Here is a 27,894-nt window from a genome sequence, read left to right as displayed (position 1 = left end):
ACAAACGGATTCTGTAATAACCTCATTAGATACCATCCAGTTCTTTACAGCAATTAATACACAGCCACCATTGGTGTACAGCCTATCCACATGGTATCTATCTCATATATATCTCATCCGATGTAGATGCTTTTCCACTGTTGAGCAATTTTAGTTTATTTTCGGCCCTTCGATCGTTTGAGTATTGGAGTCAGATGCTACTCATGTCCGTTTTCAACCGTTTTGTATCATGATGTTTAGTAAGAGAGACTAATTATAAGATTTTACAATGGCGCCTCCTGCAATTTAGTGATACCATCTACATCTACATCTACAACCGTACTCCGCAAGCCACCTGACGGTGTGTGGCGGAGGGTACCCTGAGTACCTCTATCGGTTCTCCCTTCTATTCCAGTCTCGTATTGTACGTGGAAAGAAGGATTGTCGGTATGCTTCTGTGTGGGCTCTAATCTCTCTGATTTTATCCTCATGGTCTCTTCGAGAGATATACGTAGGAGGGAGCAATATACTGCTTGACTCTTCGGTGAAGGTATGTTCTCGAAACTTCAACAAAAGCCCGTACCGAGCTACTGAGCGTCTCTCCTGCAGAGTCTTCCACTGGAGTTTATCTATCATCTCCGTAACGCTTTCGCAATTACTAAATGATCCTGTAACGAAGCGCGCTGCTCTCCGTTGGATCTTCTCTATCTCTTCTATCAACCCTACCTGGTGCGGATCCCACACTGCTGAGCAGTATTCAAGCATTGGGCGAACAAGCGTACTGTAACCTACTTCCTTTGTTGTCGGATTGCATTTCCTGCATTAACTGCTTCCAGTTGCTGACCTGCTATTTTGTAGCTAAATGATAAGGGACCTATCTTTCTATGTATTCGCATCACATTACACTTCGCTACATTGAGATTCAATTGCCATTCCGTGCACCATGCGTCAATTCGCTGCAGATCCTCCTGCATTTCAGTACAATTTTCCATTGTTGCAACCTCTCGATACACCACAGCATCATCTGCAAAAAGCCTCAGTGAACTTCCGATGTCATCCACCAGGTCATTTATGTATATTGTGAATAGCAACGGTCCTATGACACTCCCCTGCGGCACACCTGAAATCACTCTTACTTCGGAAGACTTCTCTCCATTGAGAATGACGTGCTGCGTTCTGTTATCTAGGAACTCCTCAATCCAATCACACAATTGATCTGATAGTCCGTATGCTCTTACTTTGTTCATTAAACGACTATGGGGAACTGTGTCAAACGCCTTGCGGAAGTCAAGAAACACGGCATCTACCTGTGAACCCGTGTCTAAGGCCCTCTGAGTCTCGTGGACGAATAGCGCGAGCTGGGTTTCACACGATCGTCTTTTTCTAAACCCATGCTGATTCCTACAGAGTAGATTTCTAGTCTCCAGAAAAGACATTATACTCGAACATAATACGTGTTCCAAAATTCTACAACTGATCGACGTTAGAGATATAGGTCTATAGTTCTGCACATCTGTTCGACGTCCCTTCTTGAGAACGGGGATGACCTGTGCCCTTTTCCAATCCTTTGGAACGCTTCGCTCTTCTAGAGACCTACGGTACACCGCTGCAAGAAGGGGGGCAAGTTCCTTCGCGTACTCTGTGTAAAATCGAACTGGTATCCCATCAGGACCAGCGGCCTTTCCTCTTTTGAGCGATTTTAATTGTTTCTCTATCCCTCTGTCGTCTACTTCGATATCTACCATTTTGTCAACTGTGCGACAATCTAGAGAAGGAAGCACAGTGCAGTCTTCCTCTGTGAAACAGCTTTGGAAGAAGACATTTAGTAATTCGGCCTTTAGTTTGTCATCCTCTGTTTCAGTACCATTTTGGTCACAGAGTGTCTGGACATTTTGTTTTGATCCACCTACCGCTTTGACATAGGACCAAAATTTCTTAGGATTTTCTGCCAAGTCAGTACATAGAACGTTACTTTCGAATTCATTGAAAGCCTCTCGCATAGCCCTCCTCACACTACATTTCGCTTCGCGTAATTTTTGTTTGTCTGCAAGGCTTTGGCTATGTTTATGTTTGCTGTGAAGTTCCCTTTGCTTCCGCAGCAGTTTTCTAACTCGGTTGTTGTACCACGGTGGCTCTTTTCCATCTCTTACGATCTTGCTTGGCACATACTCATCTAACGCATATTGTACCATGGTTTTGAACTTTGTCCACTGATCCTCAACACTATCTGCACTTGAGACAAAACTTTTGTGTTGAGCCGTCAGGTACTCTGTAATCTGCTTTTTGTCACTTTTGCTAAACAGAAAAATCTTCCTACCTTTTTTAATATTTCTATTTACGGCTGAAATCATCGACGCAGTAACCGCTTTATGATCGCTGATTCCCTGTTCTGCAATAACTGATTCAAATAGTTCGGGTCTGTTTGTCACCAGAAGGTCTAATATATTATCGCCACGAGTCGGTTTTCTGTTTAACTGCTCAAGGTAGTTTTCAGATAAAGCACTTAAAAATATTTCACTGGATTCTTTGTCCCTGCCACCCTTTATGAACGTTTGAGTCTCCCAGTCTATATCCGGCAAATTAAAATCTCCACCCAGAACTATAACATGGTGGGGAAATCTACTCGAAATATTTTCCAAATTATTCTTCAGCTGCTGAGCCACAACAGCTGCTGAGCCCGGGGGCCTATAGAGACATCCAATTACCATGTCTGAGCCTGCTTTAACCGTGACCTTCACCCAAATCATTTCACAATTCGAATCTCCGTCAATTTCCTTCGATACTATTGCACTTCTTATCGCTATAAACACGCCTCCCCCTTCACTGTCCAGCCTTTCTCTGCGGTATACATTCCAATCAGAGTTTAGGATTTCATTACTGTTTACGTCTGGTTTCAGCCAACTTTCTGTTCCTAGTACTATATGGGCGTTGTGACCGTTTATTAATGAGAGCAGTTCTGGGACCTTTCTATAGACGCTTCTGCAGTTTACTATTAGCACATTAATATTGTTATTCCTTGTTGCATTTTGCCTACTCCTGCCTTGCCGCGTCTCAGGAGGCGTCTTGTCGGGCCTAGGGAGGGAATTCTCTAACCTAAAAAAACCCCATGTGCACTCCACACGTACTCCGCTACCCTCGTAGCCGCTTCCGGCGTGTAGTGCACGCCTGACCTATTCAGGGGGACCCTACATTTCTCCACCCGATAGCGGAGGTCGAGAAATTTGCACCCCAGCTCTCCGCAGAATCGTCTGAGCCTCTGGTTTAAGCCTTCCACTCGGCTCCAAACCAGAGGACCGCGATCGGTTCTCGGAACGATACTACAAATAGTTAGCTCTGATTCCAACCCGCGGGCGAGGCTTTCCACCTTCACCAACTCCGCCAACCGCCTGTACGAACTGAGGATGACCTCTGAACCCAGACGGCAAGAGTCATTGGTGCCGACATGAGCAACAATTTGCAGTCGGGTGCACCCAGTGCTCTCTATCGCCGCCGGTAGGGCCTCCTCCACATCTCGGATGAAACCCCCCGGCAAGCAGACAGAGTGAACACTGGCCTTCTTCCCCGACCTTTCCGCTATTTCCCTAAGGGGCTCCATCACCCGCCTAACGTTGGAGCTCCCAATAACTAATAAACCCCTCCCCCCGTGTGCCTGCTCGGACCTTGCTGAAGGAGCAGCCACATGTCCACTCACAGGCAGAGCGGGCGATGCCACACGGCCAGCCTCCACATTGACCCTCCGCCTCGTGCGCCGCGAACGCCGCTGAACCCGCCACTCCCCTTGGGGAGAGGGTGGCCCAACCGCGCCCGGTACCCGCGAAGATGTCTCGACAGCAGGGACAGTGGGTGAAGCATCTAACACCTGGGGTGCACCATGCGACGCACCAGACTCCCCACTGCCGCTACACTCCGAGGCAGCAGCCTGAAGACGGCTGACCGCGGCCATCAACACGCTCAGCTGTTCGCGAAGAGTGGCCAGCTCCTCCTGCGTCCGTACACAGCAGCCACACATCCTAGCCATCCTAAGAAATCAATTTACCATATTAAAACTTTCTGTTGTTTATTTGCAAAGGTGGACTTCAGCTGTGGATTGTCTTTCCCCACGTACGACACCGAATTCGTCACTGAACCTATGGAGGAGTTTCTCTAATCTAACAAAAAATCTCCACATTGTAATGGTGGTCGAAAAATCCGCATCTTATGACGTTGTAGAATCGTCTGAGCCTCTGGTTTAGACCTTCCATTCGATTCCAAACTAGAGGAGCGCAATCGATTCTGAATACAAAGCTTCAAATTGTGAATGGCGCTTCCACCCAGCATACAAGACTAGCATTCTTCATCAAATCAGCCAGAACTACAGGTACTAAGGACGGCGTCATAACCCTGGCATACATCATTCGTACTGTCATGAGCTACAATTTGCAATGGTTGCACCTAGCGCTTTCAATAGCTGTTGGAGGAGAGCCCTCCACGCTTGGAACGAGAATCCTCGACAAACATGCAGGATGCACGCTGGTGGCCATCTTTCTCGACCTACCTGGTATTTCCTGTAGGTACCCTAGGTGGCCTTCTTTCTCGACCTACCTGATATTTCCTGGAGGTATCCTAAAGCTGAAGCATTCAACGATCAACATACCCACTCTATGTATTTGTCCGATCTTGGCAGGAAAATCGACCATTGGCTCAACAGATGAAACCTCCCGTTCTGGTTCCGACATGCCTTCCGCACTGATTTACGCGAGCCCACCACTGTCCACCAGTCACTCTCGATAGGCGGGAAAACGGTCAGACGTAGGGCACCGGAAGAAGCAGTGACATCGAAGTTTCCAGGGCATTCCACCGACGCCAGAGGTGTCACAGTTTTCACTACAGATACCTTAACGTCGGTGCATCTTGGGGTAGCAGCTTGAATCCCGTCGACGGGAGGCAACGCAATTTCTATATGTTCGTCTTGTGGCCGAACACAAAAAACAATGTCCCCAACACTTTCCTGTAATGTTTGATTACACAAAAAATTGAACGCACCATAGAAGTAATACTAACTAAGAAACTACAAACAGATTGCAACCAGAGATCAATATATCCGCCCTTGGTAGCTGAGTGGTCAGCGCACCGGAATGTCATACCTAACGGCTCGGGTGGGTCGGGTCGGAGATTTTCTCCGCTCAGGGACTGGGTGTTGCGTTGTCCTTATCATCATCATTTCATCCCCATCGACACTCAAGTTGCCGAAGTGGCGTCAACTCGAAAGACTTGCACCAGGCAAACGGTCTACCCGACGGGAGGCCCTAGCCACACGGCATTATATATATATATATATATATATATATATATATATATATATATATATATATATATATATAATCTCCGTTTTGTTGTGGAGGCACCGATCGTGATACTGTTGAATAACACCGCAAATATCGGAAGAGTGAGCTGAGTGAGCTGCTGTATGTGCACTAAACCACTGATCCCTACAGCACAACGCACAGGCAGGCAAAAATAAGAAAAGTGCGAATATCGACTGATATTACTACGATGTTTAAATTTCTCATGGAGAGATCCTAGCTGGCGAGCCCAAGGAATCTGTGATACAGCCTGTCTTGTATATTACCTACACTTTCAACTTTCGAACTGTAACGCTCATCGCCAAGTACATCATCTACGCAGATCAGATGACATCGGCATACAATGGAGGATCCGATAACCATATGTGATTCAACGCCGACTACGTGCTGCTTGCCAAGATCTTGAGTAGTGGACGAAAAATCATCCCAGTTTTCCAGACATGTGTACCATGTTAATAAACATAATTCAAAACCTGATCTAGTCAAATTTGTAAAAAAAAATCTATTGTATTTCCATAATTTCATTTCTATTTGACACATGCAACTCTATTTTTCATCTTAGATGTGAGAGAAGAGAATGTAGACTCGTATAAAATATAATAATTAGTGAGGATAAATTTATATAAACAAGGTGGAGACTTGTGTAACAAATGAGAGTTGACAAATGTCCGTACAGAAATAGAAATAATTAAAAATGTGTCTTTCTGCGTTATCAGTGATCGGCTAAGTTGGATTTCCGGTCGATGAAAACGCTTGTATAATCATCACCATCATACTACTACTGCCCATTCGACCAATCTTAATACACCGTTAACAATGCATTCTTATCATTGTAGGCATTACGCAGGTGACACCAACTTAAAGTGCCCATTCACGGAGCGGGGTCAACAGAAACACTCATCAACCCCAAAGACCATCTTCCAACCTTCGATCGAGCAATTGGTATGCTAGTGGACCATGGAGCGTCGTTGCCGATGATGAACCTGAAGACAAAGGATCTGCAGGAACAGCCATTTGTATTAGTGTGCAGCGTATAGTCTGGTATCCTCTTGGGTTAATTAATAACCTCTCACTGCTTTCTTAGCTCGCTAATATCAATAGATCGCTTATAGCTAAAAATTATATTTGCTGACTCGTTTTCGGGGTATCCCACCGTCAGAGCATGTTGCGGATGAAACATAATTGCTATGAAAGTATCTAATATATTTAAAAGGGTTCAGAATTAAGTTTACAAGCCTTATAAAATGCCAGCTAACAGACGAGATTAAGACAAGAATGCAGGCAGCCTAAATGAAGTGACGAACGATAACAGGTGTCACCTGTGATGGTCGGATTAAGGGCCATTTGATCTTCCGGACTGTCATCCATCCTTTTACTCTTTACGGCACCGAGGGTTGGCCTACTATGAAAGAGGCAGAAAGACGAAATGCTTAGATGGACAGGTGCCATCACACGAATGGATCAAGTTTCGAACGACACTATCAGGAAACGTCGCACCGATCCATAAAGAAATGCCAGAAAGTTGTCTGCGATGGTTTGGACACGTGCTGCGCGGCACCATTGCAAAGGCAGCACACCCAGTGGAAGTCAGGAAAAACCCCGATGGGACGGCCAAGACAGCGATGGACCGATATTCTGCACAACAACCTGAAGGGTGTAAATCTTCATTCACACATATACAGCGATCGACGGTAAATCCACTCAGACCGGCCGCTGTGGACGAGCGGTTTTAGGCGCTTCAGTCCGGAACCACGCTGCTGCTACGGTCGCAGGTTCGAATCCTGCCTCGGGCATGGATGTATGTGATGTCCTTGGGTTAGTTACGTTTAAGTAGTTCTAAGTCTAAGGGGACTGATGACCTCAGATGTTAAGTCCCATAGTGCTTAGAGCCATTTCACTCCACTCAGGCCGGCCGTGGTGGCCGAGCGGTTCTAGGCGCTTCAGTCCGGAACCGCGTGACTGCTACGGTCGCAGGTTCGAATCCTGCCTCGGGCATGGATGTATGTGATGTCCTTAGGTTAGTTACGTTTAAGTAGTTCTAAGTCTAAGGGGACTGATGACCTCAGATGTTAATTCCCATAGTGCTCAGAGCCATTTGAACCATTTTTTTGAACTCCTCTCAGCGGACCCTGCCACCAGGCGGAACAAACGCTACAGAAAAAGAAGACTGTTTCACATAATTACGTTCTCGACATCGGTGCTCAACTGATAGCGTGCCCCCATTTTAAAAACTAACATCTGATACATACCACCAGATGGCATAGTTCTATGGCTGTAGTGGCGTTAAGAGCGTACAGTACACTAAAAGAAGAAACAGCGTTAGGAAAATGTAAACGTCTATATGGAAAGTTAAAAAAATAGTGAATAATACATCAATAAATCACGTGACTTATTGGAGGGCTAACGGGATGAGCATGAAGGGAAGACAGGAGAAGGACACTGGGACAGTCAGCAACCAATCGTAATTCATACAGATGAGAGCCAGGAACATGCAGCCTTTTCGAATCCAACATTTTCGAAGAATCTATCATCTAAGTTTCTTTAGGAAATTCACAGAAACCATAACGGGATGTACGAGGGGGGGACGCATTTGGTATGGGGAGAAGTGTCTTTAATGATTTATAAATGCACTAATAAAATTAACAAAACAATTAAATATGTAATACTGTTACGTATTACATGCATTGAAAGTTCTCTGTTTAAGTAATAAAAATATGACTGATATACTCTATTTTGAATAATAGGGGCTGTGCGAAGTAATAACGAATCGTAATAGGAAATTGAACTGTCGTAATGAGAAGGCAGGCCCTTAATACTGGTGACAATTACTGAACTATATGAAATAAAATTGTCATAACTTATGAATGGTTTGCGTTAGGACGTTCATATTGAACGGTTGGGCGCGGGGCATGGTGGGAACTAGTAGGCGCATGTGCATAGTTTGGTTTAGCGTCATATCTTACATTCATTTGGATGGGCTCGTCAATAAGTAAAACTGGAGCATTTGGAGGACTAACATTCCGCATTTCGCGACCGGGAATCTCTTCACCCTCTGTGGGTGACTGTGTGAAGTGCAATGTCCAGTCACGGAATAATCGGAGCGATATTCCTTGATGGCACGGTGACTACCGAAGCGAAGGTTTTGGAAGATGATTTCATCCCCAGTATCCAAACGTATGTAGGCTGCAGTAGGTACTGGGAGATGAAGCACCTTGCACAGGATAGAGTAGCATGGAGAGCTGCATCAAACCAGTCTCAGGACTGAAGACCATAACAACAATAACAACAACAACATCCAAAGTGATCCTGATTTCGACAAGATGTGGTTCATGCAAGACTGAGCTCGACCCCATCGAAGCAGGAGAGTGTTTGATGTTCTGGAGGAGCACTGTGGGACCACATTCTGGCTCCGGGGTTCTCAGGAGCCACTGGCATGGGCCTCGATTGGCCGCCTTATTTCCGGATCTGAACACATGCAAGCCCTTTTTGTGGGGGTATATTAAAGATACAGAAAAAACCCAAAACCATAGGTGAGTTGAAAACAGCCATTCAGGAGGTCATCGACTGCATCGATGTTCCGAAACTTCAGAGGGTCATGCAGAATTTCGCTATTCGTCTGCGCCACATCATCGCCAATGATGGCAGAGATAACCTAAATCCAAATATATGTTGTGACGTTTACATGTTGAATAAAGTGTGGGTACTCCGTAGTTTGTAAATAATTTACGTTTTTTCATACACTTCAATAATTGTCTATCTATAAATCGATCAGAGACTAATGGAGAGTCATTCTAGTGAAGATATGTGCCGCAAATGGGGAAATCCACTTGTAAAAGAGACCTTGACAGAGGGAAGATTGTTACGGCCTGCCACCTGGGAACGAGCATCTGCGAAACGGTGAAAATGGTGGAGAGTGTGCATCTGATTTCTCTGAGGGCAGTAGGTTGTCCACGGGTACCTACATTTCACTATGCTGCAATTACATCGACAAATGTTGATTGTGCAGCTCTACATAACGCTGGGGTTCAGTGGACGTTCATCATGTAGCAAAATAGAATTAAAAATATAATCTTGATTCTAAATACGTACTAATTCCACACAGTGTGTCCAGCGGTAACGGTCAGCATTCGGGCATATGACAGAAAGCATCATTCGAGGCAAAAAGTCCTGTAAACGTGGGTCCTAAAATGCGTACTTTAAGTGCTATGAGCACTTCATCGTCTTCGATCCTGTTAAACGAATCTCTTCTGCTGCAAGCTCTTTGCTTTCAGTATTTTAGGAGGATGTAGTATGGACCAAAACAACAAAAATGGGCTCTAAAATGCGTACCTTAAGAGCTATGAGCACTTTCTCAGTAGAACAGACGTGTTTCACAGTAGCGAAGATGAGCAAGTGCCCATAGCTCTTAAGGCATGCATGTTTACTGGACTTTTTTCCCATTTTGGTTCGTGTTATCATCTCCAAAAACATGGGAAGCAAAGAGCTTGCAGTAGAAGATATTTGTTTCAAAGCACTGAAGAAGTTCTCGTAGCTATTAAGGATTGCATTTTAGAGCCAACGTTTTTTAGACTTTTTGCCTCTAATCACCGTTCCTGCCACACTTGTGAATATTGACATTTCTCCTGGGACACCCTGTAGAAGCGTTCTTCGTCGTATCATAACCAAGGCAACAGGTTGCACGATTAACACATTCAATGCATCCAGTATAAGCATAATGAACTAACACAATTTAACTTGATTAGCGATTGATCCGTCGCTCTAGGATTTCAGAATCTGCTTCAGACATACAGGTCGGCTATAATTTTATTATCATATGTAGGGGCCAGTCCCTATATCGCAATGTTCCGTATTATTTCGAAACTATGACAGGATTCCTCTCCGCCTCACATCGATTATTTTCTGATCTCAATTTCTTGTTTCTAGTTTACAGGATAGTTTCAAACCAAACAGTTTCAACTTTAACGAATGAGTTTATCACTCTTTCGCTGTTTTGAAACATTATCGTAGATTAAAGAGGTTACCGGGATTCGAACCCTGAAGCTTTCCTTCCGTGAGTAATGCTCTTATCAAGAATCTATTCGGGCAAAATACACTCCTGGAAATGGAAAAAAGAACACATTGACACCGGTGTGTCAGACCCACCATACTTGCTCCGGACACTGCGAGAGGGCTGTACAAGCAATGATCACACGCACGGCATAGCGGACACACCAGGAACCGCGGTGTTGGCCGTCGAATGGCGCTAGCTGCGCAGCATTTGTGCACCGCCGCCGTCAGTGTCAGCCAGTTTGCCGTGGCATACGGAGCTCCATCGCAGTCTTTAACACTGGTAGCATGCGTAGCATGCGTGGACGTGAACCGTATGTGCAGTTGACGGACTTTGAGCGAGGGCGTATAGTGGGCATGCGGGAGGCCGGGTGGACGTACCGCCGAATTGCTCAACACGTGGGACGTGAGGTCTCCACAGTACATCGATGTTGTCGCCAGTGGTCGGCGGAAGGTGCACGTGCCTGTCGACCTGGGACCGGACCGCAGCGACGCACAGATGCACGCCAAGACCGTAGGATCCTACGCAGTGCCGTAGGGGACCGCACCGCCACTTCCCAGCAAATTAGGGACACTGTTGCTCCTGGGGTACCGGCGAGGACCATTCGCAACCGTCTCCATGAAGCTGGGCTACGATCCCGCACACCGTTAGGCCGTCTTCCGCTCACGGCCCAACATCGTGCAGCCCGCCTCCAGTGGTGTCGCGACAGGCTTGAATGGAGGGACGAATGGAGACGTGTCATCTTCAGCGATGAGAGTCGCTTCTGCCTTGGAGGCAATGATGGTCGTATGCGTGTTTGGCACCGTGCAGGTGAGCGCCACAATCAGGACTGCATACGACCGAGGCACACAGGGCCAACACCCGGCATCATGGTGTGGGGAGCGATCTCCTACACTATCCGTAGACCTCTGGTGATCGTCGAGGGGACACTGAATAGTGCACGGTACATCCAAACCGTCATCGAACCCATCGTTCTACCATTCCTAGACCGGCAAGGGAACTTGCTGTTCCAACAGGACAATGCACGTCCGCATGTATCCCGTGCCACCCAACGTGCTCTAGAAGGTGTAAGTCAACTACCCTGGCCAGCAAGATCTCCGGATCTGTCCCCCATTGAGCATGTTTGTGACTGGATGAAGCGTCGTCTCACGCGGTCTGCACGTCCAGCACGAACCCTGGTCCAACTGAGGCACCAGGTGGAAATGGCATGGCAAGCCGTTCCACAGGACTACATCCAGCATCTCTACGATCGTCTCCATGGGAGAATAGCAGCCTGCATTGCTGCGAAAGGTGGATATACACTGTACTAGTGCCGACATTGTGCATGCTCTGTTTCCTGTGTCTATGTGCCTGTGGTTCTGTCAGTGTGATCATGTGATGTATCTGACCCCAGGAATGTGTCAATAAAGTTTCCCCTTCCTGGGACAATGAATTCACGGTGTTCTTAATTCAATTTCCAGGAGTGTAGTTCAACTGGTAACAGCGTTGCTCATGAAAGACAACGGCCTGTGGTCGAGTCCCGAGCCGCTACACAGTTATAATCCTCAGAAAGTTCCATTATTTCCTATGCACTCAAATAAGTATACTTCCAATATATGGTAACAAAACATCGTAAATAAAATTGTACATAAGTTACATTCAGTTAAAACAAGTAGTAACTTAATGTCCATAAATACATAAAATAATAACAACAGCTTAATTCCTTAATATAATAGAAAATTATGTAAATAAGTGGAAATCAAGATCCGTCATAGCTTCGAGGCTACTAAATTAACTGACTGTAAAAAAAATTAAATTCCATTTGACGACGAGCCTAGGTTTAATTAAACTGATATTTAATTGTTTTCGTATTTGTCAAAACAATCGCGCTCTGCGGGTGACAGTGCATAGCCATTTAGCTTTCGGACAGCTAATCTCTTGCGGTTGTTAGAGACAAGGCCAACGACAGCTCAGTATTGACATAGCGAAACGCAGTGAATAGGCCAATCACAGATGCTGGGCAGCAACAGAATTGTGTTACCAGCACGAACACACGCAAGTGCGTTTGTTTACATAAGCGTTCCCCTTTGAGTTGCACTAGGGCTGGTGGCATTGTTCTCGTGTCCGTGGGCCTGTAAAGTGATAGCTCCGACATTCGACTGGCGTGGCATTGTGCTACGCCTATGACTCGTGCTGTAGCGAGGTGATACATGCCGGTTACCATCTATTGTTCACATTCTGTGGTATAAATATTGTTGTTGCTATACCTGAGTGTGTGTTCCCAAAGAACTGATCGATGGAACCGACGAATGTAGCAGCTGTGCAAGGACAGGAATTTCCTTGTAGAGCTAACATGAAATAGCTGTATTACGCGTTAGAAAAATGACACATCGGATACACTTCATAAATGCTAAAAAAAGGAATTAAAAAAATAACAGATACTCTGTCGCGAGAACAGAACAGAATAATAACGGCCAGACGAACTGACAATGTTATTTTTTCTCTTAACTTGTTTGATCGTCAATGCCTCTATGTAACAGGATGTTAATCGAAAGCTCACTGTAGAGACTGTAATAAAAAATTGATGAGCTGCACAACAAAAATAGCCACTGTGAGTTATTCTCGCCCACTACCACTGTCTCAGTCGTCTAAATTACGTCACCAGAACAAAAATGCCACGTGGCTATGCAGAATCGAACTTTTTAAAATTCTGATGTAATCAACTAGGTTTAGAAGTGTGTTGAAAACGCGTCAGTAAAACCTGCAGTAATGACATTTTTGTGGTTGGCAGAGGAGCCAACACCGTATTACTAAAGGAGGCCGAAATGGACGCGTTTTAGCTCACGCAGGCTGGCGTGAGATCTGGAACATGACAAGGGAATTAGAATTGAGAAAGCCGGTGGAATTCTTAACTTTAATCCATTAATGGAGAACGTCACTCTTTATGGTACATGATTCACAATATCAATAGTACGGATACTGGCGCATTGCTAGGTCGTAGCAAATAACGTAGCTGAAGGCTATGCTAACTAACGTCTCGGCAAATGAGAGCGTAGAAGTCAGTGAACCATCGCTAGCAAAGTCGGCTGTACAACTGGGGCGAGTGCTAGGAAGTCTCTCTAGACCTGCCGTGTGGCGGCGCTCGGTCTGCAATCGCTGATAGTGGCGACACGCGGGTCCGACGTATACTAACGGACCGCGGCAGATTTAAAGGCTACCACGTAGCAAGTGTGGTGTCTGACGGTGACACCACACACATCTGTTACGTTAGGAACCTAGCTGCATGATCTTGGAAACAGAGAAGATACTACTTACTTCAGTTACTTTTGATACGTGTATTTTAAGTGTATTAATTACAGGGCGGGGACTGATGACCATAGATGTTAAGTCCCATGGTGCTCAGAGCCATTTGAACCATGCCAATTACAGGGCAGTAAAGTAACAGATAGAATAAGGGAAACTTTCGAACTAGTAGTATCACACATCTTCAGAAAGCTACCAAGGACTTGTCGAATGTATGCCACGCAGAATCGCCGCCGTATTGCCCTCCGAAGGAGGACCAACAACTTTGTGTGTGTGTGTGTGTGTGTGTGTGTGCGTACGTGTGTGCGTACGTGTGTGTGTTTTTCCTTGGAGTGAGTAGGAAGTGCTTCAGTAACACATGGAAAAGAAACCTAGGCGGGGACAGTGCTTAACCCAGGACGAGTCGCAATTGATGAGAAGACTGTCCTGTAGATATTCAGAATAGGTGTGAATTAGACATTGCCAAATAAGCACTCGGCGATCAACTGATGACATTTTTTTTCTTTATTGATATTTTAATACCTTTGCAATAAAGGTAGGCTGGCAGCGGCCTTCGTATGCCGCTCCTCGGCCACAGTCAACACATACAGGAAACAGAAAGAAAGAAAAACAAACAAACAAACAAACATGGTGGACAACTGAGGACATGACATAGGACAGTAGATGAGTCATTAGTGAGCCCAAGCTGTTGAGAGCAGATCTCTAGGTACCCTCCGTGTCAGACACTCACAAGGAGCAACATCATATTGATTTACGAAGGACGTTGAATAAGTAATGCAACAAATTTTTTCTCAGTCAATTTCCGTTCAGAAAATGCGGAATCCGTTGTGCAACATCATAGAACATTCTCATTTCAGCCACTATCGTTTCGTGAAGTTCCGGTAGGCGGCGTTATGCGTAGCTTTCAAAATGGCGTCTGCAACGCAGGTGCGTTCCAAGCAGAGAGCTGTCACTGAGCTCCTTTTGGTGGTAAACCAGAGCATCGTATATGTTCATATGCGATTGCAGAACTCTGCGAGACCTGGCAGTGGACGCACGATCGGAGAGTCGTTGATCGAGGCGTCTCTCAATATCGCAACAAGGCCACAGAGGCTTGTCTGATCTCCCGCGTGCCGGTCGGCCGCACCCCTCTTTGACTCTCGAAATATTGGAAGTTGAGAGCATTTATTAGGCGATCAACGGATGACAAACAACTCACTGCACAACGACGTCTCTGTTGGTAGTGCTGACATACTCGTGCGCTATTTGGGATACTCAAACGTGTGTGCCCGCTGCGTTCCTCGCTGGCTAACAGAAGACAATAAAGGCAACGAATGGCCATCCATCTGGAATTACTTGCACGTTATGAGGGAGGTTGTTGATGCAGCAAGACGTTGGCCCTGACATCGACCAGCATGCAACCCCTCCAAATGAAAGGGGGAGCGGTGCGGATCGTCTCATTGAACGAAGATTATATTAATAAATATGGTTTTGTAGCCAAAAGAGTGGAGAATGATATGGTCTATTTGGAATCCTGTATAAAAACAACTTGCTTTCAGAAAAATATGTGTTGCATTACTTACTGATCGCCACTCGTATCTGGCTGTGAAACAGCGATCACCAAACTCTTCTCAAGCAAGAGTGATAGTCAAAATGGTTCAAAGGTTCAAGTCAAGAATTACAACACACAACTGTAATATTGTAGGTAACTCCTCATTCGGGTCTCCAGGTGGGGACTACGATCATATTACCCAAACACATACAAGAACTGCAATCTAGAATATGATGCTTCTCTTCTATACACATAGCTGCTGCTCCCTTGCTAGTGAAAAAAATAAATTTGAAGCATAATATGAGACTGTTAAGTGTGTTATTGTTGGGCTCAGGGAAATTTCACATAAGTGGTGACAGTAGGTAGCTATAAAGTCAGGAAACGTGTTCCATTACTTCGGAGAATTTGATGGGAAGAATTATGGGGCAGGATTTCTTACCAATAAGTACACAGCAAAAAAGATCTCGTCCTTTAAAGGTATGCAAGTAAAGTAACTGGTGTAGAATATCTGTCTCACACAAAAACTGCAGATAGTGTAAGTGTATGGCCCACCTCAATCATTAAGAAGAAGAGATAAAACAGTTCCTTCAGAGAGCAAATAAACTACATGCTAAAAGAACTGACTGCCACTTCAGTTTCAGAACTAAAGAGTCCATCAACAATCTAGAAACTTTGTTCTTGGTAATCACGGTTTCTGTAAGAGAATGTTGAACATCCCGCCTTTACTCTCTCTGACACAGCATAACGTGCATAAAGCGCAAGGAGACGAACTGCTACCTACATATTGTCTACAGGTGAAAAAACGAAAAAAAATGGTTCAAATGGCTCTGAGCACTATGGGACTTAACTGCTGAGGTCATCAGTCCCCTGGAACTTAGAACTACTTAAACCTAACTAACCTAAGTACATCACACGCATTCAAGCCCGAGGCAGGATTCGAACCTGCGACCGCAGCGGTCGCGCGGTTCCAGACTGAAGCGCCTAGAACCGCTCGGCAACACAGGCCGGCTTATCGAAAAAGTATCCGAGCACTGTCACACTGTTTTCGATAATTTGACAGATTACATTGCTACTGATTAATTTATCTTTTATATTTATCTGTTGTGTTCATAAACTAACGAAAAAACACTATTTAATATGCACTGTACTAATACACATCAGTTAAAACTTACTACAATAACTTTACGAAACAAGTCACTTTTATTTCTATAAAATTTCGGGAGAACTGCCGCTGTAGCTTGCTGGTACGATATCTTGTCGCAGTCTTCTAGCCATCTTCAGGTGAAAGGCCACTCGTACTGAGCTTTATTTACAATCTACTAGTTGCCACAATCCAGCACTAATGATGGGCATTCTAATGACCTTCATCCACCGAGTCCATACCATCTCAGATGCCGATAGTCAGCAAACGGAGCTGGAACACCTGCAAACTGTGTTCCTCAACAACGTATATTCGTTTCAAGAAGTCCGGAGAGCGCTACAGACGTACAGCCGACAGAACAAGGAAGAGGATGAGGTCTTCAAAATGACTGCTTGTCTGCCATATATTGGAAATGTTTCACCTAAAATATTCAGAATATTAAGAAGAAATAAAGTTAATCTTTCTACTTCCTTCCAAAGTATCATCGCTTTTGAGATCTGTTAAAGACGACTTAGAGTTGTGAAGAGCAAGTGTTTACAGGATTCCGTGCGAATGCGGCAAATCATACACAGGGGAAACGAAGCGCACTATGTAGAACCGCATTATAGAACATCAGCAGCGTACTGGCCTTCTTCAAGCAAATAAGTCCGCTATCGCTAAACACTGTATTTCCAATGGTCATTCGATGATATGTAATGAAAAAAAAAAATGTGGCTAGTACGTCGAAATTTTTTAGCACAATCATCAGTGGAAATACGACTGTCTGAATCTCTTACGAATCTAGACGGCGGTTTCCAGTTAAGTTCTGCATGGGACCCGATTATACACTCCTAAAAATGGAAAAAAGAACACATTGACACCGGTGTGTCAGACCCACCATACTTGCTCCGGACACTGCGAGAGGGCTGTACAAGCAATGATCACACGCACGGCACAGCGGACATACCAGGAACCGCGGTGTTGGCCGTCGAATGGCGCTAGCTGCGCAGCATTTGTGCACCGCCGCCGTCAGTGTCAGCCAGTTTGCCGTGGCATACGGAGCTCCATCGCAGTCTTTAACACTGGTAGCATGCCGCGACAGCGTGGACGTGAACCGTATGTGCAGTTGACGGACTTTGAGCGAAGGCGTATAGTGGACATGCGGGAGGCCGGGTGGACGTACCGCCGAATTGCTCAACACGTGGGGCGTGAGATCTCCACGGTACATCGATGTTGTCGCCAGTGGTCGGTGGAAGGTGCACGTGCCCGTCGACCTTGGACCGGACCGCAGCGACGCACGGATGCCCGCCAAGACCGTAGGATCCTACGCAGTGCCGTAGGGGACCGCACCGCCACTTCCCAGCAAATTAGGGACACTGTTGCTCCTGTGGTATCGGCGAGGACCATTCGCAACCGTCTCCATGAAGCTGGGCTACGGTCCCGCACACCGTTAGGCCGTCTTCCGCTCACGGCCCAACATCGTGCAGCCCGCCTCCAGTGGTGTCGCGACAGGCGTGAATGGAGGGACGAATGGAGACGTGTCGTCTTCAGCGATGAGAGTCGCTTCTGCCTTGGTGCCAATGATGGAAGTATGCGTGTTTGGCACCGTGCAGGTGAGCGCCACAATCAGGACTGCATACGACTGAGGCACACAGGGCCAACACCCGGCATCATGGTGTGGGGAGCGATCTCCTACACTGGCCGTACACCTCTGGTGATCGTCGAGGGGACACTGAATAGTGCACGGTACATCCAAACCGTCATCGAACCCATAGTTCTACCATTCCTAGACCGGCAATGGAACTTGCTGTTCCAACAGGACAATGCACGTCCGCATGTATCCCGTGCCACCCAACGTGCTCTAGAAGGTGTAAGTCAACTACCCTGGCCAGCAAGATCTCCAGATCTGTCCCCCATTGAGCATGTTTGGGACTGGATGAAGCGTCGTCTCACACGGTCTGCGCGTCCAGCACGAACGCTGGTCCAACTGAGGTGCCAGGTGGAAATGGCATGGCAAGTCGTTCCACAGGACTACATCCAGCATCTCTACGATCGTCTCCATGGGAGAATAGCAGCTTGCATTGCTGCGAAAGGTGGATATACACTGTACTAGTGCCGACATTGTGCATGCTCTGTTGCCTGTGTCTATGTGCCTGTGGTTCTGTCAGTGTGATCATGTGATGTATCTGACCCCAGGAATGTGTCAATAAAGTTTCCCCTTCCTGGGACAATGAATTCACGGTGTTCTTATTTCAATTTCCAGGAGTGTAAGAAAAACTTCAGGCCCTGCGTAATCGGCGTCGTCCTGCGATCTTACTGACCAAAGACTCCAGTTCTGATATCGACGAGGAGAGAGTGCACTAAGGAAGGCGCACAGAGCAGGGCACAGACCAACCGCAGAGGCGCATACATTCAAGCAAACAGTGCGTAATGAAAACTGGGACACCACGCATCTGCCATCATGATCTTAAAAATGGGATCTTAGTCTATTGCTCGTCTGTATCTACCTGAAGATGGCCAGAAGACTCTGTGCCGAAATATCGTACCAGCAAGTTATAGACATCCGGCAGTTCTCCCATAATGTTCTAGAAAATTTTAAATTTCTCTTTCATGTAATTTTTAACTAAATAAAGTATCCTAAACCCCCACGAACTAACAGGATAATATGCACTTTCGTCTTCGAAACGGTCTGTGTCTCCGTTCAGTCTACAGTCATACTGAGGTAGCATTACAGGAAGGATTAGGACTGAAGGACGTATATGTAGCCGGGGGGATGAACACGTATTCAGTGCCACAGTTAAGTCAACACAGTTTATAGAAGCATAAAAAACAAGAATAATATACAGAAGAATGGAAAAGAAATTGAGAATGCGCTAGGTGACGATCAGTTTGGCAGTTTGGCACGAGGGAGGCAATTCTGACGTTACGGCTAATAATGGAAGCAAGGCTATAGAAAAATCAAGACACGTTCATAGGATTTGTCGACCTAGAAAAAGCGTTCGACAATATAAAATGGTGCAAGCTGTTCAAGATTCTGAAAAAAGTAGGGGTAAGCTATAGGGAGAGATGGGTCATACACAATATGTACAACAACCAAGAGGGAATAATAAGAGTGGACAATCAAGAACGAAGTGCTTGTATTAAGAAGGGTGTAAGACAAGGCTGTAGCCTTTCGCCCCTACTCTTCAATCTGTACATCGAGGAAGCAATGATGGAAATAAAAGAAAGGTTCAGGAGTGGAATTAAAATACAAGGTGAAAGGATATCAATGATACGATTCGCTGATGACATTGCAATCCTGAGTGAAAGTGAAGAAGAATTAAATGATCTGCTAAACGGAATGAACAGTCTAATGAGTACACAGTATGGTTTGAGAGTAAATCGGAGAAAGACGAACGTAATGAGAAGCAGTAGAAATGAGAACGGCGAGAAACTTAACATCAGGATTGATACTCACTAAGTCAATGAGGTTAAGGAATTCTGCTACCTAGGCAGTAAAATAACCAATGACGGACGGAGCAAGGAGGACATCAAAAGCAGACTCGCTATGGCAAAAAAGGCATTACTGGCCAAGAGAAGTCTACTAATATCAAATACCGGCCTTAATTTGAGGAAGAAATTTCTGATGATGAACATAAGCCAACGCCCAGCGAGACACACAGAGCTAAGCGTCCGCACTCCTCGACGTTAGCAGAGCGAATGACGCTCCGTACTGCGGCGCAGTGTAAGCCAGCACGCCTTATCAAACAACTTTCGGCCGCCGCGCAGCGAGCGAGCGGCCTTATCAGTGACCAGAAGTGAGTTTTTGAGCAACACGGGCCTAGTAATACTAGGGCCCGTTGATCTTTATTTTACAGTTGCCATTACCAACTTTGGCCCATATAAACAAGTACTCATCAGCGTTTAATTTCTTCTTCTTTCTTGTACTCAAAACAAATGGTATGCTTGGAACTAGAGTACCATAAGGCTGTTTAGCCAACAGTCCAGCAGTCTCAGATATACTCCATGTCTTCCAAGGCAGAATATTGGCATCTGGAAAAGCTTCAAGGCCACCATAATCTGCTTGATTGCCCCACACAACAGCAAGTGTGAGCCAAGTACTACCTCCAAACACTGCCTGTACATCACAGGTAAAGTTCAGATGCAGTCCACGAAACACATTGGGGCCTCCAATTAACTGCTGTTTATTAAATTGACCAGCAAGGTCAATATCAATAGCCTTCAAGCGCCTCGCAGCCTCGCCAGCGGCTAAGTCCGCTTCAAGGTCACCGCCTAGCGAGCAAACCAGAGGCCCGGCTTTTTAAAAAAAAAAATCTCTAGAGCGGTCTGGTGTGACCCATAACCACCTAGATCAATGTTTTGTGTTTTTTTTAAGGGAATTAAGGAAAGGAGATAAGGATCTTTATTGTCTATAATATATCATACAATCACCGTTGATCTTTATTTTACAGTTGCCATTACCAACTTTGGCCCATATAAACAAGTACTCATCAGCGTTTAATTTCTTCTTCTTTCTTGTACTCAAAACAAATGGTATGCTTGGAACTAGAGTACCATAAGGCTGTTTAGCCAACAGTCCTGCAGTCTCAGATATACTCCATGTCTTCCAAGTCAGAATATTACCATCTGGCAACGTGCATGGCGTCGTCGCTGGCGGCGCATTGTACCTGTCTATCGCAGCTTGAAGGCTATTGATATTGACCTTGCTGGTCAATTTAATAAGCAGCAGTTAATTGGAGGCCCCAATGTGTTTCGTGGACTACATCTGAACTTTACCTGTGATGTACAGGCAGTGTTTGGAGGTAGTACTTGGCTCACACTTGCTGTTGTGTGGGGCAATCAAGCAGATTATGGTGGCCTTGAAGCTTTTCCAGATGCTAATATTCTGACTTGGAAGACATGGAGTATATCTGAGACTGCAGGACTGTTGGCTGGCGGCGCAGTGTACCTGTCTATCGCAGCTTGAAGGCTATTGATATTGACCTTGCTGGTCAATTTAATAAACAGCAGTTAATTGGAGGCCCCAATGTGTTTCGTGGACTGCATCTGAACTTTACCTGTGATGTACAGGCAGTGTTTGGAGGTAGTACTTGGCTCACACTTGCTGTTGTGTGGGGCAATCAAGCAGATTATGGTGGCCTTGAAGCTTTTCCAGATGCTAATATTCTGACTTGGAAGACACGCATGTGGTGCTATAGACGAATGTTGAAAAGTAGGTGGACTGATAAGATAAGGAATGAGGAGGTTCTATGCAGAATCAAGAGGAAAGGAATATGTGGAAAACACTGATAAGGAGAAGGGACAGGATGATAGGATATCTGCTAAGACATGAGGGAATGACTTCCATGGTACTAGAGGGAGCTGTTGAGGGCAAAAACTGTAGAGGAAGACAGAGATTGGGATACGTCAAGCAAATAACTGAGGACGTAGGTTGCAAGTGCTACTCTGAGATGAAGAGGTTAGCACAGGAAAGGAATTCGTGGCGGGCCGCATCAAACCAGTCAGTAGACTGACGACCAAAAAAAAACATGCCTTAACAACTGTGCAGTCTGCAGCTTTTGCAACATTAGATCTATATGGTACAGAATCAAGGGAACGACAGAACTTATGAGAGATACATGAAATGTATTCGTAGTTGAGAATATGGACAACCATAAGTTGTGTAATGAGATGACGACAGTATGAAAATTTGCCCCGTGCCGGGACTACAACCCGGATATTACGCTTATCGACAGCGACTGATTTATCATTTACTTTTGTTAATATTGTCCATTACTGTTCTTTGCATTTGCTCGGGTCGGACGTTCCATGACCATGATACCCGTTCAAATACGCCTTTGATCTATACACTCTTTTTTTCTTCAGAAGACACCGTTAGCCTATCCGAGCACGTTTTACGGCCAGATCCAGACTACCATATGTCGTCAACCGTGTGTCTACAAACTGCACTCGTACATCCATTTTGTATATTACCGTACGTGAAAGACATTTTAACTGAAAGTAGCTTGTACGGTATCGGCGGATAAATATGTTTTTTAAAAAAAATTGAAATGTGTGTGAAATATTATGAGACTTAACTGCTAAGGTCATCAGTCCCTGAGGTTACACATTACTTAACCTAAATTATCCTAAGCACAAACACACACAACCATGTCCGATGGAGTACTCGAATCTCCGCCGGGATCAGCCCTAGACCGCTCGGCTAATCCCGCGCGGCTAAATATGATTGTACAGGTGACGGCTGTCCATATTCGCAACTATCAGTACATTTCGTGTGTTTCATAACGGCTGTAGTAACAGTCGCTGCAGCGCTTGCTGCTTCGGAGCTTCATGATTATCCACAGGAACATTCCGTCGTACTGCTGAACAACACAGGCACTATAATACCGTAATTGTGGGGAAAAATTTTTTTGAAGATTCCTAATCTGCTTGCTAGTGACTCTTTCAAAGAAGGGGTAAAAGCCTTATCACAAGCAAGAATAGAAATGAAAATTAACGCAGTCTTCTTAATCTAGCATACAGCTGTAGAAGACGTCTCAATGAAGGTAAGACGAATAATTCGCAACATATTTCCTGAAGCAGGCCGCAGTTTGTGTTGAAACGAGCTTCTCGAATGTAAAACATAAACTGGCCACATCTGTATCTTCCCTTAAGTGAAAATCATCCACAATATGTAACCTAAATGACAAGAAAATATTGAATGAATTTACCAAGATAGTTTTGAATTACTCCAGAAATCGACTGTCACATGGTTGCCAAAAGCACTCTACGATTTGCCGTTTCTCCATTAGACTAGCCATAGGGAAAATTCATTTGCTCAGTCGATGTGTTTCTTAAGCTACCTAGTTTTGGAGAAATTCGCACGTCGAAGATGTATAGGCCGATGAGCTTTGTTAGCTTTTCTGTAACTATGATTTGAGACTTACAACATGCGAACATCCGACCGGAGTGGCCGCACAGTTAGAGGCTCCATGTCACAGGCTGCGCGGCCGCAAGTCCTGCCAAAACCGAATGTTTATGAAAATATAAAAACAGCTACCTTTGGTTCACATATTAATTCAGAAGAGGGAGTAAGGAATACAGCTGTGGTTACTGGTTACTGGCGAGCACACTAATATACACAGACAAGGGATGAGTAAGAAACGTTTCATAACGAACTTTGTGATGGATTAACCATCCGAAATGTGAGTAAGGGAGGAAGGGAGGAGGACCGGCGAGTTTTCAGACTACTTCTTACTGGTCGTCAGTCACAGTATTTATCATTTGAAACGTCCCCTTCGAAAAATTATACACGACTGTGCTTAAACTGGCACACAATTTTTTAGCGCAAGGCAATCTGACTTACAAAAATCCCTACGAAAGAATGGCCCTGACTAGCATTAATCTATACCTTTCACAAATCACTTACCTCACCAAAAATCTTCGTTACTCGAACTACTGCAATACAGCGAGCGCCACTACTGCCAGCTAAATAAAAGATTCAAACTACGGAAGGCACTAACTACTGATAGGCATAGTTAGCGAATGAAAGATTTTAATAGAGAACAAACAATGTATTTACCTTAATAGTCAAAATATATATAGCAGTTCATGACATCCATTCTAACAAATTTCAAAACTCCGCCATCTCTCTCCCCACGTCCACCAATGCTGGTGGCTCACCTCCAACTGCGCAACGCTACGCGCTGTTAGCATCCAGCTGCCGCTGCCCGACACTACAATGGCAGACAACAATGCAGCCACAGAGTGCACACGGAACAGCCAGTGATTTTCATACAGAGCGCTACGTGGCGGTGGCGTTACCAATAAAAAAAACCTAAACAGCCTACTTTCATAGCCCCCATGCTCCCCACAAAAAAATTTACAGATTGTTTTGGGCATTGGCCAGTAATGATTTGATAAAATTTTTCATCATTACAATAACAAAGATATCAAATGCACACACTTATTGATACAATGTTGGTCAAAAGCTAAAATTTTCTCACAGTCCATAAAGACAGTCCTGATCGTTCATCACAGTATAATTGCAGTGTTTTTCTCAAAGTCTGAGCAATAAAAGAAAATGCACTTGGAAGTAGAGGATTTCCATGCAGTCTTGAACAAGAAGTGTTGCCCTTCCAACGGAAAGACAGTGCTGACTCTTGACATGCAGACAGGCAATGGGCCACAGCAGAGTCAGTCGACGTTGAAGACTATAGGTAGGTAGGTCATCACAGAGCAGACCCACTGTAGTCCCGGTAGAGATTACTGTTGGTGGGCCACCAGAGATGCAGACCCACTGTAGACCTTGTAGAAATAATGGTATTGGTGAGTCATCAAAGGTGTAGACCCACTGTAGTCCTTGTAGAGATGGCCAGCAGCCATTTGTTTGACTGTGCAGGCGCACAATCACCATTGAACAGTCTTGCGGATAATATAGCAAGTCCATAACCCACGACTTGTCCACTCACAAAGTTTTTGGAATTGTCCTTAGAAGCAGCAATGCTGTTAACCAGTCCCTTGCTGAATTATGAACACACTTGCAAACACTATCAGTCCCTACTTCTCACATATTGTCCATATACTAAGACCAACAGAAATGTGTACAGTGATATGTAACTTACAAGTTACTTAATTTGATGAACAGGTGTCAATTACAATTTTATAACATGAGAATACAATAACAAAGGTACAAAATATATCATTAAAGAACATAAGAGTACAGATAACATTTGCAGTAATACAGGCTTTACAAAAGAATCGAAATAGCAAATACATCAGTGTTAAAAAAATTTACGACATAAGTACATACATAAAAGATCAGAATAACTTTTCAAACATCAACTTCACACATGAGCATTAAAATAAAACAGAATAAATAATGTCTAAGCATCTTTACAAAGTAAATAACATTATCAGAAAATTCTGTAATGTAACTCTCATCAGATAAACACATGAAGACAGGAAGAACACAAATATACAAGAGTACACAAACACACAGCGGAATAACAGAAAGGGAAAGGACAGGGTTTGTTTTCAGTGTAACATTTGGTACTGCAGTCCAACCCAAAACGTCATTCTGTAGATCTTTTGTCTTATCTCAACATTTGTTTCCACCAAAAATATCCTATCCAAGCATGCTTTCTGTATTTTGTTCACATCCTCTTTCAAAAATAGTTTTCCTCCACTGTACACTACTTTTTTGGCCAAATCATTTTCTTATAGCTGCTCAATGCATTTCTTCCAATTCCTCATAGTTAGTTTCTTATATAGTCTATCCCCTCTTAAGCTAATTTAAAATCTACTGAGCTCAGATGCTAAACTAAGGGACGAGGCAAAGCAGCAGCACAAAACAAATTAATACAAACAGCAATGTCCCAAAAAATGGAAATTGGTAAAGCAATTGCAATATTACAACTAATATACGGCGCTGTGCAGCAAACAAGAAAAACAAATCCCTAGTAAAACTGGCTTAACAGAGTAATACAAAGTCAAATTCAGTAACATTACGCCTGGCACACAGCAGCAGCAAATGCAATAGCTTATAACTAAACATGACAAAGCTCAAGCAGAAAAAATATTACAGTAAAGACAACAATGCAGAAAAGGGAAATGTCTATTCACATATTAATATCTATGTCATTAAAGTGGTGCACCACAAGAAGTTATCCTACCATAAAAATTACCAAGTACTTGAAAAGGAAATTATGTATGCAGTTCCTGTGAAGGGAAGTCTTTTTGTGCCCCTTCGTTTTTTTAAGTACATCGTAAAGTTATTATTTACTGCATCTGTAGGCATAAAATATCTATATTAGTACATCCATTAAATTTTATTGTAACCAATGCTGCAGTGCAGCTAGAAACTAGATATTAAACAAAATAGGCAAAGCAAGGCGTGAAACATCATTTGCTAGCCATAAGTCATTTCATAATGCAGTAAACAATCTTCCAACTAGCAAGACAATAGACATGAAATGTTTCTCATCATTTCATTTCAGTAAATATCATAAATTAAGAACTCCAAAGTGTAATCATATGTTTTCAAGTTTGAGTGTGTCGTATTTGCGACGCTTTCTACAAAGAAATGTCAATAGCGAGAATAATGGCACTCTTTTTTTTTTTTTACCTGTGCCTCTGAAAGGCACACACTAATGGCTCTCTTTTGTCAGGTGGTTGTCGCGCAGCTGGGCGCCCACGACGCATTACGTGCAGGTGGACACTTAACTGTCTTGTCGAAATATTTACGACACCAGTTTCCGCTACAGTGGCAGTCTCGTATAAAAAATATTTCATAGGTCAAGAATTTGCGTTACACATCTGTAGAAACAAATAATAATGTATTAGTGTCTGGAATCTGTTTTTCTATGCTTTTTGGCAGTGCATTTTCACCGGCAACATTTACATTTTGACAGGTAGAAAATGTGTCTTGACTCATTTGAGAAAACGGTGAGGACCCATAACCTAAGTCTACAGTATTTGCAATATTGTGTTCTGTCATTTCGGATTCCTGAGGCGAGCTGTTGCCGACTGATCGATCGATAATTGTTCCCTGTTCACTACTTGTTTCATTGTCTACACCATTATTTGCCGCCCGCTCCATTTCCCTATGCACAATTACCAAATTACTACTTAGAATGTCTGTTAATTCACTACACAGTGGTGCTGATAAGCGACGCTCGTCGTCACTATTATTTCTCAGTTTACTTTGGAGCCTAGTTTTTCACACGACATTATTGTCACAATATTTCACACGATAACACATAAAAGCACAATTTGAAGAGCAAAAATAAGAGAACACATTAACATAGCACTGAAAATAATATCTAGTTAATTGCAAGCGCAGCTGAAAAATACTAGGTGCAAATCTACATGCATGCCACAAGTGTTTTACTGTACAAAGAAGCTTCTCTCAACAATTACGCACTAGCAATAAACAATAGCTACAATAATTACACAAACTACAAGAAAAAATCAGAAGATTCCAGTGAGGTATCCTCGGCTAAGGGACGACATATGAAACGTCCCCTTCGAAAAATTATACACGACTGTGCTTAAACTGACACACAATATTTTTAGCGCAACGCAATCTGACTTCCAAAAATCCCTACGAAAGAATGGCCCTGACTAGCATTAATCTATACCTTTCACAAATCACTTACCTCACCAAAAATCTTCGTTACTCGAACTACTGCAATACAGCGAGCGCCACTACTGCCAGCTAAATAAAAGATTCAAACTACGGAAGGCACTAACTACTGATAGGCATAGTTAGCGAATGACAGATTTTAATAGAGAACAAACAATGTATTTACCTTAATAGTCAAAATATATATAGCAGTTCATGACATCCATTCTAACAAATTTCAAAACTCCGCCATCTCTCTCCCCACATCCACCAATGCTGGCGGCTCACCTCCAACTGCGCAACGCTACGCGCTGTTAGCATCCAGCTGCCGCTGCCCAACACTACAATGGCAGACAACAATGCAAACCAGCCACAGAGTGCACACGGAACAGCCAGTGATTTTCATACAGAGCGCTACGTGGCGGTGGCGTTACCAATAAAAAAACCTAAACAGCCTACTTACACATTTATGTAAATTGAAGGGGATCA

This window comes from Schistocerca gregaria, chromosome X, assembly GCF_023897955.1.
Source record: "Schistocerca gregaria isolate iqSchGreg1 chromosome X, iqSchGreg1.2, whole genome shotgun sequence".
Taxonomy (NCBI): Eukaryota; Metazoa; Arthropoda; class Insecta; order Orthoptera; family Acrididae; genus Schistocerca; species Schistocerca gregaria.
This window is presented reverse-complemented; position numbering follows the sequence as displayed.